This window comes from Panthera tigris, chromosome A3, assembly GCF_018350195.1.
Source record: "Panthera tigris isolate Pti1 chromosome A3, P.tigris_Pti1_mat1.1, whole genome shotgun sequence".
NCBI lineage: Eukaryota > Metazoa > Chordata > Mammalia > Carnivora > Felidae > Panthera > Panthera tigris.
Window position 1 is genome coordinate 93,499,560 of NC_056662.1, and position 9,556 is coordinate 93,509,115.

The window sequence follows — 9,556 nt, forward strand, 5'->3', positions numbered from 1 at the left end:
GATAGCAGAAATAAAAATTATAACCTGTGTTTTTTCTCCCAAGCAGCTTTCCCCTTTCTATTGCATATTTCAGTAGGTGAAACCCTTCAATTTTCAGTTAAATTGAATGCAATAATCATTAATATCTAAGCAAAACCATAATCTAAATAGAATTTAGGCTAATAATCTTTTTTTCCCCTCTGTGTATGCTTACAACTTAAAATAGGAAAGACAAAGAGAAGATATAAAGGAGAAATTGCATGCGGATGGGCAGTGGGATGTCACTGAACTCTTTTTCCCACCATCACCATTATCTGTTCTCAGTTTTCATTAATCACTGTGTTGTTAGCAATATGGTAGTTAAAAGGGGCCAGGACAACGTCCCCGTTTGTCAGTATAAGGAGTAGAGATATATTCAACAATTTGCAGCATCCTAGAATTCACATTCTGAAGGAATAAACTCCAGTAATTGCATTGTTAACTTACATCAGAAAACAAGCTCCATCAAATCAACTAACGAAACCATTCTACAAAGACACAGGGAAAGCTTACATTTATGAAAGGCGGTGTATTCTTACTAAATAGGTGTTGTTGAATTAATGACCTGAGTTGTATCTCAGACACAGATTTGGAAATGTTCTTAGTATTTATTCTGTTAATGGCAACTTACCGTGATGGGCTCCCCAGGAAGCCGACTCAGAGAGAAATTAGCCAGCAGGAGGCTTATTAAAGAATGTTCTGGGATCAACCCCTGTGGAAGGGAAGCGTACAGAAGGAAGCAAAATTAGGCCATGGGAGAAATTAAGCTGCAATGCGCCCTCAGTGAAATCCTCCTTAGCCAATCCTGCCCAATAGGAGATGTGAAGCAGGAAAATCCCTTCAACATTTTCTTGAGTTGGATAAATGCGGCCAGGTCTTTATACTCCCTCCTCTCTGGATGCTGGCTACCCAGGAAGTAGACTTGACCATGGATAAGGCAACTCTCTTCAACTCAAGTCTTGTAGGTATCTGACAGATGAGGGTTTGCTGCTGCTAAAGAGTCCAGGAGCTTGAAAAATATAGTATTCCATTTCCAAAGGGTGGTTTGCATGGAGCATCACAGCATCCACCACGCAACCAATTTCAAATTACATATTTCATTTTTCAATTTCAAATTATATATTTACATTTACACCCATTCAATAAACAAAAATGAGTTACTGGAAAAGAGGCTACAGTATTGCACTATATACAGAAATATAAATATGGACATCTTGCACTATATTTTTTAAATGTTTATTTTTGAGAGAGAGAGAGAGCAAGCAGTGGAAGGACATGGAAGGGGAGACAGAGGATCTGAAGCAGGATCTGTGCTAACAGCAGAGAGCCTCATGTGGGGATCAAACTCCTGAACCAGGAGATCATAACCTAAGCAGAAACTAGACATTTAATAAACTGAGAAAGAATAAATATCTATTTCAGGTGGAAGAAAGGAATAATTAAGTAGCCAAAATATGGCAAATATATTGAATACTATGTGAAAAATTACCAAAAATGTGTGTGTCCAAGTAGAGAACTGACACTTAAAATTGGTGTTTTGGAGTACATGGTAACAAGGAAGATTTGTATTTTTTACTAATAGAATATGAAAAAAGATAAAGTTGTTTTTCCTCCAGCCCACATCTTTCTTTTATTTCTCTCAGAGAAAAAAAAAAGCCAAACCCTTAAAGTTCCCTGATAATGTGCTAAAGTTATCTTTCAAACAGATGAGAAAATGCTTTTAAATTCTATTTTCTCTTCATTTTTTCCTATGAAATAACCTAAGGAAAATGTCACATAAGTATTGAAATATGTAAAAAGCATTTAGGGGGCACCAAATAAATGAGATTTGAAAGAATTACATCAACTTAATATAGTCACATTTTCTATGAAATGATGAAATATACATTATTCATCTCACCTACATTTATTTTATCATTAACAAGGATCATCAGATGGATTCCTGAAAATCAACCAACTTCCATACTGATGACTAAAAGAGTCCTAGCTGTTGGAGTATGTCCTTCCAAGCTAACTGGGTAATCTTTTTTTTTTTTTAATGTTTTTTTTAAATTTATTTTTGAGACAGAGAGCAACAGAGCATGAGCAGGTGAGGGGCAGAGAGAGAGGGAGACACAGAATCTGAAGCAGGCTCCAGGCTCTGAGCTGTCAGCACAGAGCCCAATGTGGGGCTCAAACTCACAGACTGTGAGATCATGACCTGAGCTGAAGTCGGATGCCCAACCGACTGAGCCACCTAGGCACCCCAACTAACTGGGTAATCTTATTTGACAAACTGGAAATGCAGCAGACTTATGTAGATAAACAGCAAGAATAGCACAGGAAAACAGAATATACTAGAAAAAAAGATGATCATAGCTGCTTAAACATTAAGACAAATATGTACAAACAACAGGGACAGAGGATATGTAACTGTTTTCTGGTTAAAGCCAAGCTCTGATAAATACATAAATACAATTGATATAGCCAGGTCAAGACTAATATTTTCTTCATCTCAAACTGCCTGTGTGTTTAGCTAACATTCAGACAGCAATTTTTAATTTTCTTTATATTGTTTCACAAGAACAGAGCACACACATCTAAACTGATTCTTCTTAAGTTTACTTATTTTGAGAGAGAGAAAGCACATGTGGGAGAGGGGCAGAGAGAGAGGGAGGGAGAAAGTCCCAAGTAGGCTTTGTGCTGACAATGCACAGCCTGATGCAGGGCTCGATCTCACAAACTGTGAGATCATGACCTGAGCCAAAATCAAAAGCTTAACTGACTGAGCCACCCAAGCACCCCTAAAATGAATTTAAGACTAAAGTAGAGAAACTACCAGAGAAAAATTATGAAGAGAAGTCTATGAAACTCTCCTCAGTAACATAACTTAGATTCAAACCTGCTTTTGAATTGGGTCTTATGATAATAGAGTGGTTAGCACTCTGCATTGAGAAGATGGGAATGGTATCAGTTATTTCAGCATGAATTTAAAGTCACTTTCATATCTCCTAGGACTGTGCTTCTTGTTTCTAATCATGTAATAAAAAGTTCTGTCTTCTTCTAAATGAATTATAGTCAAACTGCTCAACCCTACCATTTGTAGCAGCAGGGAAAAGAAGCAGATTTTTTTTAATGAACAATAGATCTGTGACTGGTTTCACTAAAATCATACATAATTTTATTTCTCTGTTAGGTCTGAGGTCAATGCTGCTGGTCTAATTTTAATGACTAAGTCATATTTATTTCCACTCAATAATACACTCAGTTCCAAATGACTTGGAGAACTACAAAATCTGAAATTAACATGCTTTAATCACTTGAGTAAGATACAAAACCCATAAAAGCAATTTATAGCTATTACTACTATAATATTTTTTCACTAGTTCTATCTCCATTTTAACAAATCATGATTTCATAAAGTAGAAAATAAGTAGGTGAACCCCAACTTTCATATACTTAGTAACCCATTAAATCATTTCACCTCTCTTTAAAACTTTATAATTACTCAAAAGGTCAAGTACAAAATGTGTTTACCCCTAGGAAATGACCGACAGTAATGCATTGCTTAATCACATAATCAGAGTGATGGCTATGCATGATTTACTAGTATATCAATGGACAACCGGAGTAATAATGGTCAGTTGTATACATTAATACCCTGGATTGCTTTGGAATGAAATGGTTTCTAAATTCTAGAAAATAGATGATGAGATTGAACATTTCACTAAAGAACTAGAACTAATTTTGAATAAGATAAGAAATAAGAAATTCTAGGAAGAAAAAAATGCAAAATAAATAAAACATGAAAAAAAATTTAATTAAAGGGGCACCTGGGTGGCTTAGTCAGTTAAGCGTCTGACTGCGGCTCAGGTCATGATTTTGAGCCCCGCCTTGGGCTCTGCGCTGACAGCTTAGAGCTTGGAGCCTACTTTGCATTCTCCTTCTCTCTCTGCACCTCCTCCACTCACGCTCTCACTCGCTCTGTCTCTCTCTTTCTCTCTCTCTCTCTCAAAAATAAATAAAACACTAAAAACGTTTTTAATAAGTAAATAAAAAATACAATACTGAGTTTAAGAACTCAACACATGTGTTCATCAGCCAACTGGACATTGTTGAGAAAAGTTTCAGCAAATTGAAAAATAATGTTGTAGGATACATCCTAATTAAAGCATGAGGAAAAATATAGATGAAAGCAAAGTGAAACAAGAGAGCACAAGTGGTATGTATATATGTTATACATATATTAGTTTTACATATAAAATTATACACATTTCACTTTTATATATAATTATGTTCTTATATAAAATTGGAGACTCAGGAGGAGAAAAGAGAATTGAACAGAGCCATATTTGAAAGGAAAAAGGCTAAGATTTTCTTGAAGTTGATGAAAGACATCAAATATAAGCTCCAACTAGTACAAATAAGTTTTAAAAACTCACAAAGCACATCATAGAAACACTACTAAAAAACATAGGACAAAGAAAATCTTAGTGAAGCTATAGGAAAAAAAAGATAGTATCCTCAATTGTGCAACAATAAGGATGACACCTGACTTTTCAAAAGAAAAGAATAAAAAACAATGAAACACTGCAGTAGAAATCACATATATAATAATCAAACATTTTTTAAGGAAAGACTAATATGTTGAGCCCTATAAAGTCTAATTTAAAATAAAGAATATGTAACATTGATATTAATAATGACAGAAACAAGACCACGATGGACTTTAGGGGCATTACAGTTAAACTTATCCCAATTGATTCAAAATGAAATAGACAATCTCATTAGTCTTATATTTAACTTAAAAAATTAAATCTATAACTAAACATTTTCCACAAGAAAAATCTTTACATCAAATGTGCTTAACGGGTGAATCTTTCTGAACATTTAAGGATGAAATAATACCAATTTTATACATATTTTTTAGAGAGTGGAAAAAATAGGAAACATTTCCCAACTACATGATGTAAGTATGCTATCAAAAGCTTTAAAGAACACCAAAAGAAAAAAAAAAAACTATATAAGCAATCTTACTCATGAAAATAGATGCAAAATATGTAACAAAAGTTAGCAACTAAAAAAATATAATAAAGCATTGCATACATGATAACAAAATTAAATTTAATCCCAGAGTATAAAAGTGATTTAAATTTAAAAAAATATCAATGTAGGGGTGCTTGGGTGGCTCAGTCGGTTAAGCGTCTGACTTCAGCTCAGGTCATGATCTCATGATTAATGGGTTTGAGCCCTGCATTGGGCTCACTACTCTCAGTGCAGACTCCACTTCAGATCCTCTGTCCCCTCATCTCCCTACCCCTCCCCCGCTTGTTTTCTCTCTCTCTCTCTCTCTCTCTCTCTTTCTCTCTCTCAAAAATAAATAAGCTATTTTTAAAAATCAATGTAATTTTCCAAATTCTCAAAAAAGGGAAAAAAAGGTACACTTCAATGTATGAAGACTAATCAGATTTTATACAATTTAATGCTCATTTATGGAAAAAAACTCTTAGCAAATAAGGAAAGAAGACATATTACTTAAGCTGTAGAAGTTATATAATTACAAAAACCAAATCTTTGCAGCAAACAACATACTTAGCAGTGAACGAAAACTTTCCTCTCAAAATTGGAATGAAGAAAATTTCATATCACTAGTTCTAGTCATATATTACTAGAATTTCTAACACAACCATACTGAAAGAAAAAATAAAATGTATAATAATTATATAAAGGAAACAAAAGAAGAAAATGTAGAAGAATCTGCAGGAAACCTATTAAAATTGAATTAGGAAGATTGCTAGATTTAAGGTCAGTATAGTTTAAAAATTTGTTACTGCAGTTAGAGTGGGAGAGAGCCAAAGCATAAGAGACTCTTAAAAACTGAGAACAAACTGAGGGTTGATGGGGGATGGGTGGTGGCTATTGAGGAGGGCACCTTTTGGGATGAGCACTGGGTGTTGTATGGAAACCAATTTGACAATAAATTTCATATATTGAAAAAATAAAAAAAAATTTAAAAAAATTTAAAAAAAAGAAAGCACACCATGAAAAAAATAAAAATAAAATAAAAATAAAAATTTGTCACTGCATACCAGCAACAAATAATTAGAATGCAAAATCATAACAGTGATACCATTTTCAATAGCATCAAAAATCATTACAGAGCAAACAATAAATATAATGAAAGATGTGAAAAACCTCAATACCAATATATAAATAGAACACAGAGAACAGAAATAAGCCTGCACATACATTTATACTGAATTTATGACAAAGTTGGCACTGCCATATAAGGGGGAAATGCTTCCGAATAAATAGTCTCGGGTCATTGAATTTCCATATGGAAAAAGAAATGATTCTGACTCATACCTCACACCATACAAAAAAGGTAAACATTTCGCTGGTAGTCTAAATATGAAAGATCAGACAATCGAGTTTATTGAGGATAACAAAGGGCAATCTATTCATGAGCTTAAGAAGGACATATAATTTTTAATCAGAGTCTCAAATGGAAGTAATCACAAATAAATGACAAATGTAGAAGAAATCAGGGAAATAGAAAATCTCCTTAGACGATCACGATAACAATTATTACAGGCAAGATCTAGTAACAGATGCTAAAATGATGAGTGAAAGCACAGCATGTTTGTATTATCTTAAAATATCTCCTCCAAAATAGTTATTAAATACAAATGGAAAAGTACTAATTATATCATGAAGTGAGCCTAAACAGCTTTTCACTTTCTTTTTCTTTCATGATTTTGACACTTTGGAAGAATATTGATAAATTACTTTGCATAATGCCCCTCAATTTGAGTTCATTTGATGTTTTCTCCTAATGAACTTGTATAATACATTTTTCTCAAAAACACCAGAGGATGTTTCCCATTCAGTGAGTCACATTAGGGGTACCTGATGCTAATATGCCTTATTACTGACATTAATCTGTATCATCTGGCATCTGCCAGCTCTCTTCACTCTACAGTTCTTTCAAAATATAGTTTTTTTTTTCAATGGTGCTTTGGACTTCATTAAAATGAAGATAACATTGAATGAATGAAAGGGTAAGAGAGATTGCAAGAAGATATGGACAATATATGTATCTGACAAGGCATTCATAAGCATGTTATATTTAAAACTTCAATAAATTAAAAAATTAAAAAATCCAGTACGAAAATATGCAAAGACTGGGACAGTCATTTTACAAAATCACATATTCAAATATGTTAAATAACATATTCCATATTAAATATATACATTAAAAATGTTCAACATCAAATCACAAGGAATTTTAAATTAAAACCACCATGATATAACACTATACATGCAATATAATGGCTATGATTTAAATAAAATACAGGGGCGCCTGGATGCTCGGTTAAGACTCTTGGTTTAGGCTCAGGTCTTGATCTTGCCTTTCAGTGAATTGAGCCCCATGACTGGCTCCCCGCTGATAGGGCAAAGCTTGCTTGGGATCCTCTCTCTCTCTCTCTCTGCCCCTCCCCTGCTAGTGCTCTCTCTCTCCTCTCTCTCTCAAAATAAATAAATAAACTTTAAAAAATAAATAAAACTCAAACAAAGAAAAAGATAACACAAAGTACTGGCAAGGAAATGACCCAAACAAAATAAGCACTGTGGGTGGCAATATAAATTGATTTCACCACTTTGCAAAATCCTTTGGCAATTTATATTAAAGCCTAGTATGCTTTGGTCTTACGGCCAAGCAATTCTGTTCCTAAACAACCAAAACGTACGCTAACAAAATAGAAAAATACATTATATATGTATGGGATGTTTCACAGTCCCAGGAGCTTCCCGGGTAAAATTCAAAACTGGCTGTGTACACAGAGGGCGAGGACAAGCTGAAGAAGGAAGCAGGCCCCTCCAGACGGGGAGGTGGTGGGCTTCCTAAGGAAAGGAACTTACAGTGGGGCGTGTCTTGGGTGGCCGCAAGTCGAGGAGGGCTCCGCATTCACCCACCAGCATCCCAGAAGTTTATCTAAAGGCCTTAAGACGGGCTTAAGTAGTGCAGATAGTCTCAAAGTCACATTGCTCCCTCACGCCTGTGTTCTTAAAAACGGCTCCGGCGGTGGGAACCGAGGGCGGAACGTACTTTCCAAGCTGAGGGAAGAGAATGAGGAACCTCTAAGTTGCCGGGGTCCAGCTTCCGGTCAGCCGGGGGTCCAGGTGGTCGGTCTCAACAACACATTACTATTTTAAGGCTTGGTCTGTGAAACGGCTCCGGGGTGGGAACGGTAGCAGGAAGGGTACAGTCCGAGGACAGGGCAGGAGGTGAGGAGCCTCCCTCTGCCAGAGTCTGATTCACAGGGTCAGCCGGCGGTCGGGTCCTCTCCACGACCTCCTCCGATAGTAAGTATGCTCCTATGTTGTATATGTAACACTTTACAAGCAGCAGAACCAAAATTGTTGCTATAGGCGACGACAGTATGGCTGAATCCCAAACATAGGATCGAACCCAAGGATCTAGACACAAAGTAATTCCATTTAAATAAATACAAAAATAGGCAAAATTATTCTGTGGTGGCAGAAATTGGAACAGTGCTTCCTATTGACAAAGAAGGATGTAGTAATAAGGGAGAACAGTGGTTACTTGTGATACTGGCAGCATGTGTTTCTTCATTTGGGTGATGGTGACACAGGTGTATACACTTGGCAAAAATTCTGAAACACTTATATAAAGGATATTCACAGAAATTTTCTGAAAGTGTCAGTTTTAAATATCATGAATGCCCAACAAGGATATTTTTATTTTTTGTGTAAACCTTTATTCTGTGATCACTAAAACTCATATTTGCAAAAATATATACAAAGTAAATACAAACATTTAAGTATTAGGGAAATGGTCTTCAGATATAATCCAGCTGCATACTCCAAATGGGGAAAAATGACTAAAAAAGCACAAAGCAAATTCAAATGTATAATCCACAACTTATAGGTGTTACTTTTAAATTAGTGGAATGTTTTAATGGAGTATAAACCAGTTGAGTTTAATTAATTGCTTATTTGACCAGCTACCCTGTGGAAAGTAAATAAATAAAAGTTATTATTAACTATGTTTTGCTAAACTGCTTCATATCACAGGGTGGCTTCTTGGTGGTTTTGTTCTTTTTGTTTGGTGTGCATTTGTTTTTTGTTTTAATAAAAATTAAATACATTTCTTTTTCTTTTATTGGCTTGTTTTCATAAAGAAAATAGTAAAAGTAAAAGTAACATGTTTATTTTAGTAATAGTAAAAGAACATGGATACTGAGTTTCTGTCTTGCAAGGGTGCTCTGCTCCGTTGAATTGAAGGCTTCGGGACTTTTATTCATGTATTTATTGATTCAGTTATGTTTTTACTTGCCCACTGTGGATTTATTAGGAAACTGCTCTATGATTGGGTTTGCATAATATACAAAGGTTTCTCTTTTACAGAAAGTGAATCAGACAGTTGGTAATTGGCAATTTCCTTACCTGTGTGAATTCTCACACTTAACAACTAAAATGAAATTCAGGAGTTCTTTGGGCATGGCTACCAAAGACTTAAAATAATTACACGCAT

General features: G+C 35.0%; 1 long non-coding RNA gene across 2 annotated transcripts in view; it reads right to left on the minus strand.

Annotated features, from left to right (window-relative positions):
* Positions 1–8,158, minus strand: part of LOC122237039 — a 112,571-nt gene extending 104,413 nt beyond the window's left edge. For both annotated transcript variants that reach the window (XR_006215235.1, XR_006215236.1), the window contains exons 1-2: positions 7,921–8,158; positions 650–730 (exon numbers count right to left, since the gene is read on the minus strand). This is a non-coding gene — a long non-coding RNA (uncharacterized LOC122237039). The remainder of the gene's footprint in view (positions 1–649; positions 731–7,920) is intronic.
* Between the last annotated feature and the right edge of the window lie 1,398 nt (positions 8,159–9,556).